General features: G+C 36.6%; 2 long non-coding RNA genes across 2 annotated transcripts; one reads left to right on the top strand and one right to left on the bottom strand.

The window, feature by feature from the left end:
- Window positions 1-5,772: 5,772 nt before the first annotated feature.
- LOC117317822 lies at window positions 5,773-6,698 on the top strand. The gene is made up of 2 exons (XR_004530253.1): window positions 5,773-6,046; window positions 6,304-6,698. It is a non-coding gene; the product is annotated as an uncharacterized LOC117317822 (long non-coding RNA).
- A 14,573-nt stretch (window positions 6,699-21,271) lies between these two features.
- On the bottom strand, window positions 21,272-22,076 carry LOC117317801. Its single transcript, XR_004530250.1, has 2 exons — window positions 21,764-22,076; window positions 21,272-21,399 (listed from the first exon to the last, which is right to left on the bottom strand). It is a non-coding gene; the product is annotated as an uncharacterized LOC117317801 (long non-coding RNA).
- Window positions 22,077-24,427: the final 2,351 nt, after the last annotated feature.

Raw genomic sequence — 24,427 nt, 5'->3', positions numbered from 1 at the left:
TAGAATAACCTTTTTTTTTAACTTGGGATTTTTTTGTAAAATTTCTATCGTTTAGAGATGATATATTGATTGATGTTTGTATTGTGCATTAAATGAAAGCTACTTATTAAATCAGTACTCAGTGTATTGATAGCCATATTTAAACGGTGATATGGTTGGATGACGATTGTTTTTGTTTTTGTCAAACCTTTGAAAATGAACACCTGGCTCGTACATTGCGGATATGATGGAAGTCTGATTAGCACCCGAGTTTAACAGTGTTTAGGGACAATCGTTCCCTGTGGCGTGATGACGTCGTTGGTTATATCAAAAAAGTGTATAAGACATTCGACAATTTGATAAGTAAACTCTTTTTGGAAAAAAAACGTTTTAAGCTTAGAAGATCTGTATATGATGACGTACATCGCAGGACGTAGTAAATCGAATTTATATTAAAATATACTATCTTAAGTGCAGAAATATCTTAAATGATTGAAGTCATATATGACGCATATGCGAAATGTAATAATCCATTGTGAACAACTCATTCAAAGGTTTTATGTACAAAGTATAATTATTTTCTTCAGAAGCCGAATAGGACCAAAAAGGAAAAATTAACTTGAGTGGTACTGAGAAAAAAATTGTTTCTTAGGAACAACAATCAATATCGTAATAACGACTCTTAACCTCATAATTACGACTTTAAAACTCGTTAATATAAACTTTATTTCACTCAATATACGTCCTTTACATTCAATACAGCGAACACACTTAGGGATGAATTGGATTCGGAAATAGGTGTTAACCACTTATGTAAATCCGTCTCCAGTACAGTAAACACATGAATTTAAATGATACATGATGTAGGTGATGTATATATGTATACGAAAAACAGTAACGTAATTACAGTAATTAACGTAATTACAGTAAAAAAGTGGGATAGGAAAGTGGAAAAGGGTTGTGAGGAGGAGGGGGGTTCAGCATGTCAGTTAAATAGTTTGACACTGAAACAACGAGAACAGAAAGTTTTCGACAACTGTGCAGTGAGATAAAAGATACATTCAGACAGGAAGTAGGAGTATGAGCATCAGTCAAATCTCTTAGAGCTAATTATAAAATTTTAAACACATAAGAAGATAAGAGCATGTTGATCATCAGTCAGTTCATCATTCCCAAATAACAGTACTCGAGTTGTGATAGGACAGGTTATTTCAATAAAGATACGCGGTCGAAGTTGAGAGTAACGACGACAGCGTAACAAGAAGTATTCATTGGTTTCGTTTCCGTTATTACATGGAGAGAGAGGACTGTCAATAGGATTTCTACGGAACAAGTAAAATTTGAGAGAACTGCACTCCATCCTTAATCTGGCATGGCGAATCTGACCCATCCTGCTACCGCTATAAGAGAAAGAAGGGACAATAATATCATGTTCATTTAAATGTTTTTTTTAAGTCTGGGTAATGATGGATCACATTTAATGAAGTCAGGAAGAGAGTTCCAGGGGCGAATTACAGAAGGCAAAAACGAGTTTTTATATAAACTTGTGTGACAAGTGATAGGAGTGTGGTCATGTATTCGGTTATTACGTGAGGGAAGGATGTCATGAAGGAATTGGGGTGCAAGACCATGAACCATTTTATGAAACTGTATTAATTTACAGTGTATGTTGTTGTCGTCTTCGTTCGAGGGGAAGCCAGCCTGTTTCAGTATAAAGCTTGACTTTACTAGTTAGTCTAGTGGCACCAGTAACAATACGTGCTGCTTCTAACTGAATGATTTCAAGAAAGTCGGATTGAGCCTGTGTGGGACAGTCCCAGACAATGTCTACGTATTTCATGGTTTGGAGACTAAGACGATCTAACGAAAATTTGAATTTTCGCAGAATATTTATTTTGGGCGAGATCTTCGTCAATAAATAGCTGATGTGATCATTCCAACACCCATTACTAGAGAGAAATACACCAAGGTGTTTGTGTGACGAAACTTCAGTAATATTAGTATTATTAGTAAATCAATACGAGAAGAAGAAAATATCCGAAGGCGGAGAGTACTACCCGTGGTAACGCGGTCCCCGACATTACTACACATTGTGATGAGGCTAATGTTGTTATGAAAAATGAATACAATTTTCGCCAATGCTTTCAAGCATACTGAATGTAAATATATGTGTGTAACATAAACTACCCATAAAAGAATTCACCACCCTCTATAAGTGTAAAATTGAAACAACAAAGCTTCCAGCCTTTCATTATTAAAATTCACAGAAACGCCGAGCTGACCCCTGCAATTCTTCGGCATCAAAAGGTCAAGGGAACAATGGGATGTTTGCGCAGAATGCTTGCTATCAGTTCTTTTCAAAAGATTCAGAATAATTAGGATCAGTCTTGTTACTGAACCCTTCCAAACCATTTTTATCAAAAGTTATAGGATGTTTCAGAATTTCTTCGTGTTTTTTTCGTATACGTTTTATAATCCAGGGCTGCCCAATTGACTAACTGACAAATGCACGGAATACTAGACAAACTGAAGGACGCATTGACAAGTTTAGAACAAGATGAAGTCATCAGTAATTGCCGTGTAAGACAAACATTTTTTTTCCTTTCCTTTTTTTTCAGGTTCAAAATAATTTTATTTATCAAAAGCAGGCAAACTTCATTGCAACCACCATGTAACACATCAAAATTTCTCTTTTTTTTATCTTTAAAATATCTTTGTTATAGGTTCACCGCTGTAACGCCGTGCTAAAGTACAAATAAAGATATGCACGTGCTCGAATCAATACGGGAACAAATGAAAACATCGCCTGCAATTAACAACCAATTACTCTCGTCAATTACGTCATATCACTTCTACTGTGTGACGCGTTGCAAGAAACTCATTTCGAAAGCAATTAGTATCTTTCATAATTTTAATAAAATTTCCTTTGTCGATATATTGAATAATGAAATTCATTTATGAAATTTAGTGAGAAAATTAAGTGAAAGAACAGTACATTTAACTGATTTGATACGATATCAGTTTTATTTTGAAAATAGTTTGTACGTTTATAATTGTAATTGAATTTGACTAAGATACAGCTTACTTGAAATTTAAAAACGGCAACAATTTTATATGTTTTCCAATTTTTTTACAGATTATTCAGCCGAACGAAAACGTTGATTGAGTCGAGTAGCGTAGACGGTAGAAAGTGAAGAGAATTTTGTTCTATTACATAGAAGTATGTATCAATTTAGCATTAAAATAGTTCGGGAGCCTACGGAAGCCGAATAAGTTATAATCACGGCTTTAAAATAAGTTATAACGAGATGATTTTAATTCGTTCTTATGAGTTTAAAAGTCGTTATTAATATATCAATTGTTGCTATAGCGAGTTTTCATATACACTGTATATATTTTCATTGGCAATCCATCTCCGGGGAAATAAGCTAACTAAGCTTGTCGCTTGTCTTATATCATTTTTGACTCATCATGTTTTTGACATTATCTGATTTTTGTTTGTTTTGTCCTTCCTCTTTGTTTGTTCCTCTCATATTTAGTCAATGTTCTTTGGTAACTTTTGCTGACGCTACCTTCACCTTTCCGTTGCAGCTATGATATCATATAACCACTTCGTTATCGTCCATAATGCAAATACATTTGAACGATTCTAAAAACTTATTTATAATATCACCATTATAATAAATGTTCATGGAAAATAATTATGCTGGTACTATACTCTTAGCCGTAATGGTTCATATCTCCAACTCAGCTTACTAATCCACAGACGAATGTAGTAGGGAAAAGGGTCCTCCTGATGCATCTACCTTTCTTCCAACATGATTTTATTGGTTTTGACTTTCTCAATATATTTCTCTGTTCCTATGCCTTCTCTTCTTACTCTATGCCCAACTCCTTTAGTGGTAAACAAGCATACTGTTCTCTCCCCAACCTCCTACATCCCTCCCGCCCATATTACCATCCATGTCAAGTCCCTTCCACTTTCGCTCATCATGTTTCTGACTGTATACCTTATCAAGGCATCTCTTCGTGCATATTGTTTTACAATTGTTCACTCTGGGATTACATAATGCCTGTAAATGTATATCTCTACCGTCCTCGAATTGGTGTCTTTGATAATTGGGTACAGTCGGCAAACTCCATTCTCTATGTGAATGTTTTCGATATGCTGTGCCTTAGGTTATTTCTATTTTTAATATATCCTTTTATGTTCTATGCTTGTATAAGTATCTTATCTCTCTATCAATGTTTTCCTAACTCATTCTATCTACAGTCTACATGCCTATTTCATTGACATAGTTTGTTTTCTTTCCATACATCATACGTTGATTAACTGGTTTTTGATATTATCGGGCGACATTGAGTTAAATCCGGGTCCTTTGTCTACAAGTTCATCAAACTCATCCCTTTCCTCTAATATAAGTTCCCATTTCTGTACCGGTAAATATTCATTTGTCCATCTCAACGTTCAAAGTATCAAACATAAGCTTGATGTTCTATTTACTGAACTCAGTACTTTTTTATATTATCATTCACTGAAACCTGGCTAAATGAAAATGACATTTCCCCAGACTATAATTTGCCTGGATATTCTGACCCATTCTGTCACTGTAGATCTGAACAATTTGATGGTGGGATATCTGTCGATTTAAAAAAACCCAGCATATCTGCCAAGTGTAGACGAGATCTAGAGTTGCCTACAATTGAATGTATATGGATGGAACTTGTTCTGGGCGGAGAACAATGTTTGTATGGCAAATTTTATTTATTGTCTGGTCACATATTTCCCACTCTATCGAGAACGCATTCAACACTGGTACAATATCGTAATAACAGGTGATTTTAATTTATCTCAACATGTACAAGATTCAACTTTTTATACCGAAGCTTCAACCTCACTACTTGATTGTCTGCACTAGTAATGTCAGTATCATAGATAAATGTATCGCCGGAGAAAGTTTTCTTGATCAGCCAATTAGATACCACTGGCCAACTTATTGTTCATTTAACTTTGTTAAACCGTTGCAGCAGTCTTTCAAGCGGAACGTTTGGCTCTTTGACCATGGCAGTTATGTATTGTATTGGAATAAATTGAGCTCAGTTAACTGGAATAATATATTAGATGTTGAGGATTTAAATTGTGCAGTAAAATCTTTTATTTCTACCTTATTAGAGATTGCGAAATCCTGTATTCCAAACAAATTTGTAACCGTCCGATCAAACTAACCTCCATGGATGTCAAACGAAATACGTAAGCTTATTTGCAAACGGAAACGAGTACACAAAAGAGCCAAACGTACCATGAACAATGCGCATTGGTTGGCCTTCCCCCATATCCGTAATATATGTGTTAATACTGTAAAAAAAAACTAAATTTCAGTACTTTAAAGATTTATCTGGAAAACTTAAAAAAAACAAAAAAAACTTCAAATCTTAGAGCAAAAGACTGGTGGAAAACTGTCAATTTAGTATTACCGAACTCTGGTAAATTTTGCATATCTCCTTTAATCCATAACGATTCTGTTATTACAGACGACTTTCAAAACGCTTGTCTATTTAATGATTTTTTCAGTGCCTAGTCTGACGTTGATGATACTAACGCTAACCTCCCTACCATTGATGACACCCCTAAAGAAAGTGTGTCAACTATAAATACACCTGTATTGTAGACGGTACCTGAGTGAGTTCACTGAATAGAAAGTGCTGAGTCAGGGTCACTGAGGCGTAACCAAATCATGCAACACAGGTAAGTGCTACCTGTGTGTGCGGCCATTTCAACCCCGGACCTGGACCTGGAAGGTTCACGGATGTGAGAGGCTGTGTGCCAGGGGAGAAATGCCTAAGCTGTGTGCTTGGTAATGAAATGTTACCAGGGCTGTGTGCCCAAAGTTATTATCCAAGTTAGAGATAGTTGAAGCCACTACATGTAAGCTGTGTGCTAGTTTGGGCAAAACTTTGCTACTTGGAGAAGCTGTGTGCTATGTCCACCTCAATGGAGTGTGGGAGTCCTGGAATGAAACAGGAGAGTGAGCTGTGTGCTCAGAAATGCTTAAGAGAGACGCCAACAGTAAGTACATATTTATGTCATTAATGTAAGGTTGGTAAAAATGTTTAGCATGCAAAATATAGGGTGTAATAATATATGTCATTGTTGTAGAATAATTTCCTAACAGAATGTAAAGAATAGGAAATAGAGAAAAAAGTAATTGGAGATAGTGAGAAAGAGAATTATTAAATGTCATTGTAAGTAAAATACAAGTATAATACAAATGTGCAAGTACTATAAACCCATAAACTTAGAACATTGACACTGTAACCTTGTAGGTGACCTTGGGACAGGGAGCCATTAGCCATAGAAAGGTCTATGTGCCAGACCATAGTGGGAGCAGCAGAATCCCTGGTCTATTTATGTGAAACCAGAAGGGAGATATTTGTGCTGGACTAGTACAGTGCCTAAGGAGGATATATATATATACTCTATTGAAGTAGTTAAACAACATCGGAGTGAAGAGAACTTTGGGAACCGACCACAGTGATGAACTATATATATTTGGGGTCCGGAGAGACAATGGGTTTCAGAGACGGGTTTTGTTTTGTGTTGTACATTATTAATTAATTGTAGAGAATGAGTGGGAGTGTGAAAGGGTGTTTTGTATGGTGTAAATATTGTTTCCTATGATTTTGTAAATATGTTCAGGTGAATACATATGTTAATGTAATTTATGTTGTTGTCTCATCTGTTTGCAAATAATTAGGCTAAGCCTATACCCATAATTCTTGACATCTGGTGGAAACTGAGTAATTTCGCTCATCCCGCGCGCGACTCGCTTACCAACTCTGGCTCAGTCTGTTCATCAACCCTCGCTCAGCCCGTTCGACGACCTCGACAGAACTCGACCTCAGTACCAACTGATGCGTCGCACAAACTCGGAAGCGGAAACCCAAACGCCAATCTTCGCCAGATCAGGTTCACTGTCCTTCATCAGTGTGTCACCCAACTCCGATATCGACACAAAAACTGAGCGGCAGATTTGTTGGTTTAATGCCTGTAAAACAAAAGCGCGTTAAAGATACTATATACATGGAATAAATAAGTATACCGCCTCGGAAAGTGCGATGAGAGACTTTTTAGAAGACAATGATGTTAAAATCACGTTCCTTCGTTACTTTGAAAAGGGATACAAAAAGACGGCATCCGCACAGTTAAATGTCCTTGATTCAGACTCGACTATTCTGGAAAATCCCGACTTTTGGCCACCGGGTATATATGCAAGGCCATGGATGCCAAGACAGGTTTTCTGGAACGAGCATAATGACAGAAAGTAACAAAGTCAATGCAATAACTGTGAAGGGATAATGACCGGTATGCCTTATCTCCTTAAATGTCTTGACACATATGATATAGATATTTGTGGATTATCAGAACATTGGGTAAGGGGATACCAGTTGTCATTTTTTAATAGTTTTAACCATTCTGGTTATAAATGTTTTGTGAAACCAGTTTATGAAGTAGATCCTTACCGCTACAAATGTAGTATTAGAGGTGGCGTATGTTTGTTATACAAATCGCATCTTAATGTACAGGAAATTATTATAGACAGTCCTAGAATTGTAGGCCTGGAATTACAGTCAGCTTGTGGAGAATACTCATATTGGTTCTCAGTTTATATGCCTGCTTCTTCGAGGCTTTTTGAAGTTTTTTAAGAACATGTTGATATTTTAGAATCTTTATATGATGTATACTCAGACAAGGGTAAAGTGTTTATTATTGGTGACTTTAATGTTAAAGTAAGAGGTGACCGCTATCAGTTTACTGATAACAATCGTTCTCGGTTATTCCAGCAATTTTTAGATAAAACTAACATGATCTCGTTAAATGTTCAATCTGAATGCACGGGTCCCATTTGTACATTTTACCCTGAAACAGATAACTCTACTGCAATTGATCATGTACTCATTGAGTCAAATTCTATAGATCTTACCATGTACTGTAAAGTTTTAGACGACAATGAAAACGTTTCAAAACATTGTCCTATTGTTTGCAATACAGCAAGGTGTAACAAATAAAAGTGGAAAAAAGCGTTAAGTGATGGTTTAATTTGAAATTACCAATGTTATGTAAAACGTTTACTGGATTGCATCACAGTACCTACTGGAAATCCATCTTGCCATGATATAGATTGTTATTATAACAATATATGAAGCAGCTGATAAGTGTTTACCAAAAACTATGTATAAAAAATATCAAAAACCTTATTGGGACGAAAGTCTTACGGTATTACATAATGAAATGTTGCACAAAAGACACTTGTGGTGTGGATACAATCCGGACAGCGTAGACAAGATTGTCGAACATTCTCGGAATATAAAAAAATATAAAACTAAATTTAGACGTCAACTCAGGAAATCATTTGAATCTTACATGAAGAACCAATTCGCTGAAATTGATAGATCGTGTGATCTTGATCAGAACCTTTTTTGGCAACTTTTTAAAAGCAAAAAGTCAGCCTCAAGGGTTAAACAAACTGAGCTGCAATATGAAGGTAAAGTTTTCAGAGATCCTCATGATGATATTATTAATGGGTGGCGTCTACATTTTCAACATATATTTAACAACCATGACGATAAGGAATTTGATTGTCATTTTCGAGATGTGATGGAAAAAAGAATCAAAATGTTAAAATCTAGTATACATTCTGATGAAGATTTGTTTTTACATGATAATTTTACTTTTAGTGAAATCAATTTAATTTGTAAAAACCTTAAATCAGGTAAAGCAGGTGGTCATGAAGGTCTTGTTTACGAACATATTAAATATGCAGGTCACTCTGTAATTAACCATATACAAAACTTATTTAATCTTGTTGTAAAACATGAATATATCATGAAAAGGTTGGAAACATGGTATTATAGTAACGATGTATAAAGGCCATAGGAAGCCAAAAGATGACCCTAATAGTTATAGTGGAATAACCCTTTTGCCAGTATTTTTTAAAATGTTCGAAGTGGCTATTGCAAAAACAATTAGCCATGTAATAGAATCTGATGTGTTCCCAAATAAACAGCAGTCGGCATACCAGAAGAATTTATGTAGCCTTTGTACAGCTTTTCATTTACAGGAATGTATTTATTATAATATGGAAAATGGTTCAGATGTATATGTATCGTTTTTAGACAGCTCAAAGGCGTTTGATACCGTTTGGCATGACGGTCTACTTGCAAAATTATATGACATTGGCCTTACCGGTAAAGTGTGGAATATTTTAAAGTTGATGTACACGGATATAAACAGTTCCGTATTTTTTAATGGTTCAATCTCCGCTCCAGTAAAGATGGAGCGCGGGATCTTACAAGGAGGGGCTCTCTCAGCCAAAATGTACTTAATTTTTATTAATGACCTATTGGATGAAGTAGAAAGATGTGGTAGGGGCGCTATGATTATCGATAAAACTGTAAATATTCCAACCCAAGCAGACGATATATGTTTAATAAGTACAAATATTACAAGTTTAAATAAAATGTTAACTATTTGTGAATCATACAGTCGAAAATGGCGATTTTTGTATTCCACCTTCTAAAAGTAAAGTTGTTGTATTTTCAAATAAAAGAACCATAACCATTAACTGTACTTTACGCCTCTATGATAACATATTGCCAGTTGTTTCTGAGATTACTCATGTAGACATCTTATTAAATGATAAACACAATTCCATTGAAAGAACAAAACAAGCATGCACTAAATTAAAAAGTGGCAATATGGTCCTTTTACGTTCTGGGGCACATCAATGCGCATTAAACCCTTTAACTATTGCTAAAATTGTAATAATTAAAATATACCCATCTGCACTCTACGGATGTGAACTGTGGGTACTTTCAAATACTGAATTACTGATGTTAGAAAGAGCTCAACACTTTATTGTAAAGTCAATTCAAGGTTTTGGAAAAAGAACAAGAACTGATATGTGTACTTCCTTGATTGGATGGCTCTCTATAGAAGCGTACATTGATATTAAAAAACTTTTGTATTTAGGTAGGATCTGCAGAATGAATAGAAATAACTTAATCTGCCGAGTATTCATTTCGAGATTTTTTATGTACATAGTGAACAACTGTAGTCAAAAAGGTTTTATACCCGATATCGTTAGAATACTTAAGAAGTATAACTTATATGAATATATTGTACTTTTTCTTGATGATGGTAGCTTTCCAAACAAAATACACTGGAAGTCATTGATTTATAAATCTGTATCAAATTATGAAACTAATGCTTGGTTGCATAGAATGTCTAATGACGCAGACTTCACACGATTGTTATTGCTGCATGATGGTCTTAAACCTCATTATTTATGGCAATTAGCTTTGTGTCATCCAAATTGTCTTTATAATATTGGATACATAATGAAATTGATTGTAACTGTTCGGGTAAGTAATGTTCAGCTTTTATGTCACCACTGTGGCCTTTTCTACACAGATTTTGTAACTCGTGTTATTTTGCAGTGTTCTGTAACGGATAATATCCGTGATAATCTATGGTGTATTATAGCATCCATTTCAAGTATAACACTAAGTACATATCTGCATTCACTACCTGATTATTCATTAATACATATTTTACTAGGTGGTCCAATGAACCATCAGGTGAATGAAGTTGATCATGAAGAATTTAGATTAGAGTCCATATATGCCATAAAACGAATGTTTGCCCTGTACACATAAATTAATAGTATCATACTTGTGCGATACTTGCTTATGTAGTGGATGTAAGGGAAATTAAAATTTTCCCAATTATAGGAATTGTATTTTTTTTTATGTACATTGAATATTAGACATATTTATACTACATCAGCAAAGCCTTCGACCGTGTTTGGCACAAAGGTCTTTTATGTAAACTATCTAGACTTGGTGTTCGAGGTTCTTTACTTTTATGGTTCGAAGATTATCATCATAACCGGAAACAAAGAGTTGTTATTAATGGGGAAAACTCTAACTGGTGCTACATTAAGGCCGGTGTTCCACAGGGATCCATCCTTGGTCCTCTTTTATTTCTTATCTTCATCAATGTTATTGTGAAAAATATTAATTCTATTATCAAATTATTTGCAGATGGTACTTCTTTGTATGGAATCATTGATACCCCTAGAATAAGTGCAGAAGTTCTTAATTCTGATTTAAACAAAATCCATGAATGGTCGAAAGATTGGTTGGTTGATTTTAATCCTAATAAAACTGAAACTATTAATAAGCCGAAAATCCGTCAGTCTCGTCTGGGCATATTTATCACGAATCGCTAACGGGATTCCTGGAATATGTCCAGAAGCAAAAGTCGTTATCACCTCATGAATGCTGAAAAAATTAATTTCATTCCTTGTGTACTTCATGGAAAAGAATAGTACATATATGCTCGCCTGGTATGAAATGAAAACAAATTCACGATTTTTTATCATATAACTCGGAAAACTTGTAATTTGACAGATTTTAAAGTCAAAATGTGGAGGGCAAAATCAAACTGAATCATCCATTTTCTTTTACCATGTACCATTCATGACATCAAACCATTGTCGATATTATGACGCCACAAACGGAGACATTCATTTTACTGTGCCATTGTCCATATTATGACGTCACAATCGATATCTGGCAGGAGCACTCAATGCAAACGCCGCATAGTACATGTATATATTCCATAGGTGACAAAATTATACGTAAAGATATATTAAACTGGTGAATTCACAGCATAATAGGCCGATTATGTGATAACAAATATGCAGAATCAAATCTGAATTTTAGTTCACTTATTGTGGTTTGGACATACTACATAAATAGAGACCCTCTTCAGGTCAGTACACGCCACAATATGAGTGAATTATCAGGCCACGTTAATAACTTCTAGGAAATTAGACGAGGATCAAAGCATATTAAAACTGTATGTCTCCTCGCGAGATCATATTCAATTAATGTTTGCATCATAAAGATCCACAAAAAAACAACATATACGACCCAAATGATAAACTATTAATGATAGTGTGTGTTGGTATCTGTTTGTACATAAATAGCATGTGTAAATTAACATTAATGTTTGTTTAATGCTTTCTTGTCCCTCAGAAAACCTAGCAACTTACTCGTGTAGCGTAAAGAAGTAATTAAGAATTATTTTTAAAGCCAGCTGTCTAACTAAAAGGTCATACACATGTACTAAAATTTGGTCTGTATTGAGTTTTATATCAAATAGCGTATATACATGTATATATATTACAGTTTTTTTATATTGAACAAAGGAAACAGCTTGTGAAAGTTTCTGAAAATTTATCTACAGGCTTCAGAATTACTTGACATAGGCACATAATTAACGGGCATCAGGTACAGAATTACCGGACATTATGTACAGAATTACCAGACATTAGGTACAGAATTACCGGACTGTAGGTATATAATTACTGGACATTAGGTACAAACTTACCGGACATCAGGTATAGAATTACCGGACATTAGGTACAGAATTACCGGGCATCAGGTATAGAATTACCGGACTGTAGAAACAGAATTACCGGACTGTAGGTACAGAATTACCGGACATTACAAATGTAGGTACAGAATTACCGGACAGTAGATACAGAATTACCGGACATTAGGTACAGAATTACCGGACATTAGGTACAGAATTACCGGATATTAGGTACATAATTACCTCACATTAGATACAGAATTACCGGACAGTAGGTACAGAATTACCGGACATTAGGTACAGAATTACCGGACATTAGGTACAGAATTACCGGGCATCAGGTACAGAATTACCGGGCATCAGGTACAGAATTACCGGGCATCAGGTACAGAATTACCGGACACTAGGTACAGAATTACCGGACATTAGATACAGAATTACCGGACATTAGGTACAGAATTACCGGGCATCAGGTACAGAATTACCGGGCATCAGGTACAGAATTACCGGACAGTAGGAACAGAATTACCGGACAGTAGGTACAGAATTACCGGACAGTAGGGACAGAATTACCGGACAGTAGGTACAGAATTACCGGACAGTAGGTACAGAATTACCGGACATTACCGGACATTAGGTACTGAATTACCGGACATTAGGTACAGAATTACCGGACATTAGGTACAGAATTACAGGACATTAGGTACAGAATTACTGGACATAAGGTACAGAATTACCGGATATTAGGTACAGAATTACCGGACATAAGGTACAAAATTACCGGACATTATGTACAGAATTACCGGACAGTAGGTACAAAATTACCGGACATTAGGTACAGAATTACCGGACATTAGGTACAGAATTACCGGACATGAGGTACAGAATTACCGGACATAAGGTACAGAATTACCAGACATAAGGTACAGAATTACCAGACATTAGGTACAGAATTACCGGACATAAGGTACAGAATTACCGGACACTAGGTACAGAATTACCGGACATAAGGTACAGAATTACCGGACACTAGGTACAGAATTACCGGACATTAGGTACAGAATTACCGGACATAAGGTACAGAATTACCAGACATTAGGTACAGAATTACCGGACATAAGGTACAGAATTACCGGACACTAGGTACAGAATTACCGGACATTAGGTACAGAATTACCGGACATAAGGTACAGAATTACCAGACATTAGGTACAGAATTACCGGACATTAGGTACAGAATTACCGGACATTAGGTACAGAATTATCGGTCAGTATTTTAACAGCTGTTTTGTGGAGTAGTTTAGAATAGTAAGGAGACCCAGATTTGTATGAGGCCTTAATTTGTATGGAGACTCTTGGTCACTTCTACAAATCGAGCCTTCTCTAAACCGGCCAAATATTCATGCACCTTGAATGATCGGTTTGGAGAACGTCCACAGTATTAAAAGGGATTATTGGTGATTTTTATGCATACATTCACTTTTGCCATTTTCGCATTGAATTTAAATACTTTTTTTTTGCAAATTTTTGATTTAAAAAATTATGGCGAATGAACATGTTTTAATGCCTCATGCAACGTGCTACTAATCAAGTAAACATCTTGAGGAGAGTCTCGCCTTGAAACTTGCTGAAAATCACGACATATTATGATATTTCCAGGACATTAAACATATACATGGAAGTGCGGATGTCAGATAAAATGAGCAGACATGTTTATTAGTGATTTCCAGAACCAGAAACCATTTTTAAAGCATGTCTCTTTAAAAAGCATCACCCTTCTAAGAATTATATAACACATCGACTGAATCATAATCATAACTATATCTTTTAAGAGCAAATTCTGGCAAGCAACAGTGACACATGCAAAATATTGATCTTGGATAATTTAATGGGGCTTAGAGTTGACTTACCGTTCAAATAAATGAAAAATATTTCAGGTTGTTAACAAAACAATGGCTCCCCTTTCACGCGCATTGGTTGTCATGACGACAAATCATGAATATAGATCTGACAAAATCATGTATTTTCGTGGCATTATGATAATTTGCTAAAGACTAGTAATGTAATATCCTGTCCATCTCGTCGCCGAGAGACGTATTAATGTAAACGTATACACTAACATCATTTTGCTACAGACGCTAGATTAGATAAAACTCCGTGCTTCTCAGCGCCATCCCTGATTTTGTCACCCGTCAATATTCATTACTAAGAGTAAATATAATGTTTAGAAATTATCAAAACCATCCCAACACACTTACAGGAAAGACCTTGTATGTAGGATTAGTAACGATCTTACTTGGAACATATAATTACCTATAATTCAATATCATCGTGTGTCCTGTGCGTTTCGTATGATAGAGAAATGATATGACACCAGGGATATTGTATTCCGGATCGGGAGTATCTTGTCCAACCCATACATCAGCCTGCCATTTACATTTTTTCTACCAACGAAAAAAAACGGAAGTTTTGAACGACAATGGGGTGTATGTTGTCGGTTTAACATTTCCGCAACAGCTGCGATAAAATAAAAGGTGACAATACTTTAATGTCATCACGCCGAAATACACGGCAAGCCTCGGGTTGGACGCTCGTGAATTCCCCCTCGGGTTTAGATTTCTTTGTCACACCCCCAAGGCAGGGAAAGATTCTATTAATAAATTTCCAGATTATGAGGACACAGACTATCGACGGACGACCTCCAACCAATATTTATTTCACTCTTAGCGAAAGAACAGTCCAGCGGAAAAAGGCAAATATCCTCATTGCGATTGGACCGCCTGTCAATATTATCCCCTCACCGAGAGGAAGACTGCTTCTCCCGATAATCGCTTCCCCATCTCGGGTGACCACCTATGATACTAGCATCTGTTGCGGTAAGGTTGATATGAACTTTGGTTTGATATAATATACGTGATATTTGTTTCATGACGAAAAAAAAAAAAAACGTCCTTGTCTCCGTCGACCGGAAATTACTGGCTTATCCTGTAATCGGTAGATTTTGCCTTATGTTCATTTCTCATACGTCATCAATGTCCGTTTACTGGAAATATACGACACAATATGGGTCGGTACATGTTATTTTCAAATTGTCAAAACCGATTTATATATAATTACATTTTCAGACCAAACCTATCTCCAACACCATTTCAAACGTCCGGTTGGATCATACGGCTGAAGGGGAAAAGCTTACATAAATTGACCATCCCCTCTCCTCCCCAACCCAACTATGCCTCTTTCTACGCCATGCCTCTCTCTACGCCATGCCTCTTTTCATTCTAATGACATATACCGTCGGCTAATCAAATTTCACTTAACACCATATGAAACGCATATCGCTATAAGTTAATAATGTAATCTTGCTTGACACATATACATGTTTATTGGCTAAAATATGATTGTTTCAGTGGCCATTAAAAAGAAAAAAATCTTAAGTCTTATCAATGTATATCAAATTTTAAGCGTCAAATTGAATTATGAGCCTCACTACAAACAATAGAATGTACATTTATATGGATTTCATAAGTGATTATATTGCGTACTGCCAGCTATACTGCGTACTACCAATAATACTACGTACTGCCAGCTATACTGCGTATTGTCAGCTATACTGCGTATTACCAATAATACTACGTACTGCCAGCTATACTGCGTACTGCCAGCTATACTGCGTACTGTCAGCTGTATACTGCGTACTGCCAGCTATATTGCGTACTGCCAGCTATACTGCGTACTACCAATAATACAGCGTACTGCCAGCTATACTGCGTACTGCCAGCTATACTGCGTACTGTCAGCTGTATACTGCGTACTGCCAGCTATATTGCGTACTGCCAGCTATACTGCGTACTACCAATAATACAGCGTACTGTCCGCTATATTGCGTACTGTTAGATATACTGCGTACTACCAGCTATACTGCGTACTGTCAGCTATATTGCGTACTGTCAGCTATACTGCGTACTGCCAGCTATACTGCGTACTGTTAGCTATACTGCGTACTGCCAGCTATAATGCGTACTGCAAGCTTCATTGCGTACTGCCAGCTAAACTACTGCTTACAATAAAATATGGTGTTGGTTGCTGAATTACATAAGCGACAGCGTGTTGTTTACTTTAGTTTAACTACTGTTTACTGCCTACTGTTTACTGCCTACTGCGCATTGTCTACTGCGCACTGCCTACTGCGCATTGTCTACTGCGCAATGCCTACTGCGCATTGTCTACTGCGCACTGCCTACTGCGCGGTGTCTACTGCTTACTGTCAACTGCGTTCATTACAACTAAGCTTGTCGTATTGTATTGCTTTTGCGATGCGATACCAATTAGTGAAATAATTGAAGCAGTACCAGAGGACATACCAAAAAAAAAATTCCCTAGACTATCCACAAATACGCTAAGAAAAAACTACTTTTCAAACAGAACAGTGTCAATCTGGAATGAATTGCCAGAACAGGTTATATCAGCATTAAATGTAAACTCCTTCAAAAACAAGCTAGACGATCAGTGGAAAAACCAAGAACTTTTCTTTAATTACAAAGCATCAATTAAATCACAAACAATGTACAGTAGACCGGACAGAAGTACTATATCAATCTCATGTATTATTTTGAGTCTGGTATAGAGGACTTTAAAAGTCCTGAACCAGAAATAAACTTATCTTATCTTATCTTATTAGCCAATAGAGCTATTACAAAGGTTACTCAAATTACATCCCTAACAATAACAAAATGTACAGTAGGTAGTAAACTGTCAACAATAAGCGCTAGTTGCATGTATAGACAGTAGGCAGTTGGCAACAAGCAAGACTCTCGCACTGATAGAATTCCATGTTTTTTTTTTAAAGAATTTACGTTTCCAATTTTGCATTGTTACTCCAATTATGGTATTGCTTTGTAAGAACCCAGGACCTTTTGCAAAAGATCTTTATAGCCCTAAATTTGTCAATTCACAAATTGTCTGTTCTCTCCGTCAGGTCCTAAAGAGTATCAAGAGTTTGTGTAAATTGCACGTGCTGTCCCATGTCATTGCAGGATTCGTAATAAAAGACGACTGCTTTCTTTTCCCTAGTGTCCCTCTTGACACTGCCTCACTTCTGGGCAGTTCCGGCCTTAAGTTTTGCGTTCGCCCCTGTAAGGACGGCTTTGGGTTCTGTCCCTTACCCAAGACATACCCGAGATTGTAACATTGGTAGTTGTCTTTTTAAACTAAGCGACCAGTAATTTGAGAGTGGGAGGACTGGTTTGTACGTCAGTATAATGTGACCTGGTGGGGCATCCAACTTGGAGTCTTCGGCAGTATGGTTCAGTGAGGCAGCACTATAAAATCGTCATCTGTTCAGTGCTTTATCACAAGGAGAAAAGCACTACTGTACCGCAGCCTTCCAAAATACGCACACGCTTACATGAACAAAACCCATGCCGCTTTTAAACAGGGAGGACCGCCCTTCGATGACCACAGGTGTTCATAGAACGTTCAGATTATAAAACAAACCGAAAACCCTATACATGTATATTTTGATATACAAATGTATTCTATGATGTACACTCTCAGAATACCTAGTGACATGTACATGTGCTCGATGTCACAATCACAAGGACCAGTTCGGGTTCATTTGTAAACGCAACTTTTCTATTCAATAATCTTATTTATTCATCATCAAAAATATACATAAATAGACCTCACACAGGAGGTTTCTCAATCAACATTATATCTAATCTCTTCAAATATGGTATACGTTTCGAAGTTGAATACTCCTGAGACTATCAAAAACAAAAAATAACTGGCGTGGCTGAACAATTTGACCTGGACTTTTCAAAAGGGTTTTCGCACTAGGCCTACTGTTTTCTTCGGTCATAATGTGTCCTCCTTCCATCGATTTTTAGCTATTATCACGCGCTTCTCCGCGTATCAAAACGGATGGCTTAAAATTCATGAAAGGACAGAAGATGCTAATCTGTATGTATGTCATAAAAACACGAATGCACACTTTACTTAAAACGAAAAGGTTTTAATCCAAATACGACTACAGTATTTACGATTCGTATGGCATGGATCATTCTATTGTACTGTACTGATTAGAGTTCATCAACACAACTTACGGTTTCTATTTACATGTACTACTCCAGCGTTACCGGTAATGGATAGATATTTATAATATAAAGCACAGGAGGTCTTCAAAGTCGAACGAATGCAATTCTCAGATGTAAGTTCCGAAAACATGAAAACCGGGTACATTATACATGTAGGTGGCGCTTCTTTTATATCTGAAAAAAAATACTATTTAGATTTTAATCAGATTACAATTACCTTTGTATCATATGGCAATCTATCTCACCGGGGTTGGATTCGATTAAGAAACTCTGCAAAAAAATATGACCATATAGTAAGAGTAAATGTATAAAGTACAAATAGCTTATCTAGACCTACGAGGGCTGATTGATAAGTTGTGAACCTCATATTGAAGGATTTGAATTTTGCCGGACATATTGTATTATTTTTCAACATAATCCCCTTCAGTGTCTATACACTTTTGCCAGCGGTGTTTAAGGGCCTCAGTGCCACTTTCATAGAACCTCTTTTTCTTGGCTGTTCAGAAAGCCATCCACTGCATGGTAGAGTTAGGGTTAGGGTGCCTGAAATAGCTGTTTTGGAAATAGATGGAAGTCCGATGGAGCGAGATCAGGTGAATACGGCGGATGTTCAATCAATTTAAAGCCTCAATCGTGAATGGCAGCTATAGTAATGAAAGAATTTTTCATCCTAACCCTAACTCTAACCAATTTTGTCTATTTTGCAAGAGCTGCTTGTCTTCTTCACTTAAGAGTGCTGCCTCGTCGATATAAACTAACCAAATGATACCAGTCCTTGGGTACACGGCCCTTATATAGTCAGGGAATAGTAGGATTTAATAAGAACATCCTTGAGTGCCTCCTTTAATACGAGGCATACAACATATCACTCAACCCAAGTATTTCTTTGTGCGGTTTGACATTAAACTGTATTTTATCTTGTATATTATATTACATAATGCGGTTGATTTTCCTTAACTCTACGCATAAGGTACATGTGTACTATGTAATATTTATTTCACGGCCAAAATGACTATTGCACAGACACCCATGATATGTTTGTATATTAGAATTCTATTTTGACATTATTTCGACTGATCTGTCTCGTTTGTTTGAGGCGACTAATGTGTGACATCATGTAGATTATTCCGTCTCGATTTTGTGAGACGAATTATTTGTGACAGTTCGTAGACTGATCTTTCTCGATTTTTTGAGGCGACTAATGTGTGACATGTAGACTGATCCGACTCGATTTTGTGAGGCGACTAATGTGTGACATTATGTTGTCTTATCCTAATTTATTTTGTGAGGTAATTTATGTATGACAGTTTGTAGACTGATCTTTCTCGATTGTTTGAGACGACTAATGTGTGACATTATGTAAACTAATCCTACTCGATTTTGTGAGGCGTTTAATATGTGCCATCAGGTAGATTGATCTTACTCGATTATATGAGGTGACTAATGTGTGACATTATGTATACTGATCCTACTTGGATTTGAGAGGCGACTAATGTGTAACATTATTTAACCTGGTCCTTCTTGATTGTTAGAAGTGACTAATGCAGTACTTGTAAGTGATCCTATCGGTAACACATATTGGTGGGTAGCATATGGACTGATTAACAAATGCTTTTTATGCGAACATATACATAGTTTTATAAAATCAATGTTTGGAGTCCCCTTATACAAAATCGGAGTTCGTAATCTTAACATAGCACCATAAATAGTGGATTCTTTCATTATGATCACTTTCTATATGCGCTTCGTTATTGTTGTTTTCCTCTGATCGTCGATCGTCATATAGCTTAAATCATATATATATGGCTTGTACATTTTAATTCTAAATCCTAACACTTCACAAGATGCAAATCAGAAAAATACATAAGATCACAATTCATCGAGATTTGATTTTTTGTTTTGTTCTTGTATCTCTTTTCCTTATCATTTTCTCTTTTTTTTTGTTTCTTATATATATTTTTTTTTAATTAAAAAAAAATGTTTGTATTTTTTGTATTTTTTTGTATTTTGTATTTTTGATTGTTTTCCCCTTTTTTTCTCGAATTCGCACATATGACAGAAAACATTAATGACTTACATATGTTATTGTTTCTTTGACGTCTGGATATGGTCTATAATTAGACTCCAAATAACCTATACTTCTATTAATTCTGATCTCGCATACCCCACATTATTAATCCACTAAATACAATGTATGATCTATGGCGGACCAAAAGAGGACCACAATAATACATACCTTTTGTTTATCGCTCATTATATATATCAGGTAAGTTATAATCAGAAGCTTAGTCCAGCGATCAAATAAGAGAGAATTGTATGCTTAGTCGACCCCTCTTGTACCAGGTGACCTGTTTCATTAGCGAGATGAAAGGAGGAAAGAAAGGATGGTGCGCACGATAAAACCACGACCGTGCTTATAAAATAATCTCCACAATAATTTTCTGATCCTGTTTCATGTGTCAACGAACTTCAACAGTCTCTCTCTCTCTATCCATCGGTCACCATAGTGTATTTGCATACCAATATATTTCCAATATCCATATGTTAAGCGTACAATGGAAAGTATATATATTTATCCAATGACGCCTCGGTTTTTCTTTGATCTTTTGTTGGCGATATATTGCATACTATGTGATATTTCAAATATCACATATGTGATATCTGAAATATCACATGGCATTTCTGATTGGTCCATGCCTCAGTCTTGAGGCGGGGCCAATTTCAAATGTAGGCGTGACAAATGAACAAAGACAGGAAATGCATTTCAAACAAAATTTAATGAAATACGAGTGCCGTTTAGAAATTTTCCGTCTTCTTTCTTCACCTTGTATGCACGTACAGCCCTGCTGCGATGTACCGTTCTGTCCATGAGTTGTTCATCAAAACCTGACCAAACAGAATATAAAACCCTGTTCATATTTTATTAAGTAAAATCTATTTTAACAGGTCAGTAAAAAAAAGCATACATTACATGATTACATATAAAATTTCAGTCATTTAAAAAAAAATGGTTATACAGATTACGCTAAATGTAACAATATACTTTCGTTGCACAAAAATCCTATCATAAACAAAATCGTGATGAAAATGATAACAAGACGAGTGGATAAAAAATACCGATTAACCGATTCATTGATTTCTTTAAACAATTTCACGGATTTTGAAAGGATTTTGTGACATTGTGAACGTCGAAATTTACGAAAAATATTTCATTTCACAATTTGTTCAAACGATATGATTTTAGACTTACCTGCCTGGTAAAGGGAAGTAGCGCAGGTCCTCTTTCCGGAATGGTTTATGTAATTTCCCTCGAATCCTGCAGCCTTTCACATGTTTTTCACATTACCATTCAGTTCATTTACAACAATTGGCTGAGTTAATTCCTTGGTATCAACTATTCCAATGTCAGTAGCTACCGTGTCACTATCTTCAAGTTCATACTCATACTTGTCTACGGCCTGTGATAATGTTATATCGTCGAGGTCAGTGAACACATCGACATCAGTGATCAGTACCTGATCCGGCATGGTTGACAGTCTCACTAGAAATGAATGGGCTACTGTGACAGAACAATGAAACGTGTCAGAAATTGGCGGGAAACATATCACAGTGACAGGTTCTGATCAATTTTATAGCTCCACCCCTAGGCACGTGGGTGACAAAACCTCGGCTGTCATTGGATAAAACAGATACAAAATGGGTACTCGTGACGTATCGCATATATCACACTCGTGCTACGCACTCGTGTGATATATCCGATACATCACTCGTACCCATTATGTATCTATTACATATCACTGCGTCATTAAACGTTCTTTTTTTAGAACGCCGATATGGCGCAGCGGTATAAGCTGTGCCGTAGATCGTGAGTTCGAGGCCCGGTCAGGGCACGAGTCATACAGTTGTCTTTCTTCGTCAATTGTGTTACTATGTTATATATCATATAATCATCACAATGTATCATATGTACTATGTGTTGGTGACCCGAAGATAAATATTTGAATTTCCTGTAATAGTTGTACTGTGATGAATACATATATTAAGTCAAACAGTAATATTGACTACATTAAGATAAAATCCATGTAAAGACATTGGTGATAAATGTGTATTGTGATCAATTTGTCTGCAACCCTGTGATAAATATAAGGCGATCACGTCCCAAAGAAGACAATTAAATACCTACATTTTCCGTTAATCTATTTTTTTTATTATTATTTTCTATTTTTTTTTCGTATATTCAATCTGTAACAATATCATATCCCAACGTCAGATTTCCCTCTGTCAATGGGACCGATTCTTGTGACGTCTCGAGTTAAAACGACCGTTACCGCTAAAGGGGCCGCGGTGGCCGAGTGGTTAAGGTGTCCCAACACTTTATCACTAGCCCTCCACCTCTTGTTTGCGAGTTCGAAACCCATGTGTGGCTGTTGCCTGGTACTGACCGTGGGCCGGTGTTTTTTTCTCCGGGTACTCCGGCTTTCCTCCACGTCCAAAACCAGGCATGTCATTAAATGACCCTGGCTGTTAATAGGACGTTAAACAAAATGAAGCATCCCGAATCCAACCAAAATGATACAGATCGTGGCCATAAACAAAAAATCGTATGATCTTGTAGACTTGGATGGGTGGACAGAGAGGAATAACCGTTCTTGTAGGCTTGGATGGGTGGACAGAGAGAAATTACCGTTCTTGTAGGCTTGGATGGGTGGACAGAGAGAAATTACCGTTCTTGTAGGCTTTGACGGAGTAGCGAAGAGGAAAAACCGTTCTTGTAGACTTGGATTGAGGAGCGGAGATGAATAACCGTTCTTGTAGGCTTGGATGGATGGACAGAGAGAAATAACCGTTCTTGTAGACTTTGTGGAGTAGCGAAGAGGAATAACCGTTCTTGTAGACTTGGATTGAGGAGCGGAGAGGAATAACCGTTCTTGTAGGCTTGGATGGATGGACAGAGAGAAATAACCGTTCTTGTAGACTTTGTGGAGTAGCGAAGAGGAATAACCGTTCCTGTAGGCTTGGATGGAGAAGCGGAGAGGAATAACCGTTCTTGTAGGCTTGGATGGATGGACAGAGAGAAATAACCGTTCTTGTAGACTTTGATGGAGGAACGGAGAGGATTTGCCGTTCTTGTAGGCTTTGATGGATTGGCGGAGAGGAATAACCGTTCTTGTAGACTTTGATGAAGAAGCGGAGAGGAATAACCGTTCTTGTAGGCTTGGATGGATGGACAGAGAGAAATAACCGTTCTTGTAGACTTTGATGAAGAAGCTGAGAGGAATAACCGTTCTTGTAGGCTTGGATGGAGAAGCGGAGAGGAATAACCGTTCTTGTAGGCTTGGATGGAGAAGCGGAGAGGAATAACCGTTCTTGTAGGCTTGGATGGATGGCGGAGCGGGCAATAATCACTCATGTTGTGTAAGTAATCCTAAAATGTCAAATTGCTTCAGGTCAATATAATTATGTACATATATGTAGTACTTAACAGACTACAGTAGTGTGATAGAGGAAGGTTGACGTCTCGTAAGAATGGGTGTAAGGGTAGGTGAGCAGAAACATTTCAAAGATGCTTGTACTTTTTAATGTGGCAATGCGTTGCCGTTCTTTTACTTTTGCAGGCGATAGGGTAAGAATATAGACAAGATTTACAGCTGTCGTGTTGAATGATGTGATGAAGTATTAAGAATATTTTGCGCTTAAGTTCGTGATGAAAATTTGTATATCTTTCATAATCGCTTTCTTCGGACACGAAACCAGAAGGTCTCCATAGCCTGTATATTTTAAGTCACCCTGGTTGCGTTATGTTCCATTAATTACCATATAAATAACAGGGTTTATTAAAAAAAAAAAAAAAAAAAATGTAAAAAAAGAAGAGAAGTTTAGAACATCTCTTCAGTCTGTATCGGTATAAAGAAGG

Source organism: Pecten maximus, chromosome 19 (genome assembly GCF_902652985.1).
Source record: "Pecten maximus chromosome 19, xPecMax1.1, whole genome shotgun sequence".
In the NCBI taxonomy this organism is placed as follows: domain Eukaryota; kingdom Metazoa; phylum Mollusca; class Bivalvia; order Pectinida; family Pectinidae; genus Pecten; species Pecten maximus.
This window is presented reverse-complemented; position numbering and strand designations above follow the sequence as displayed.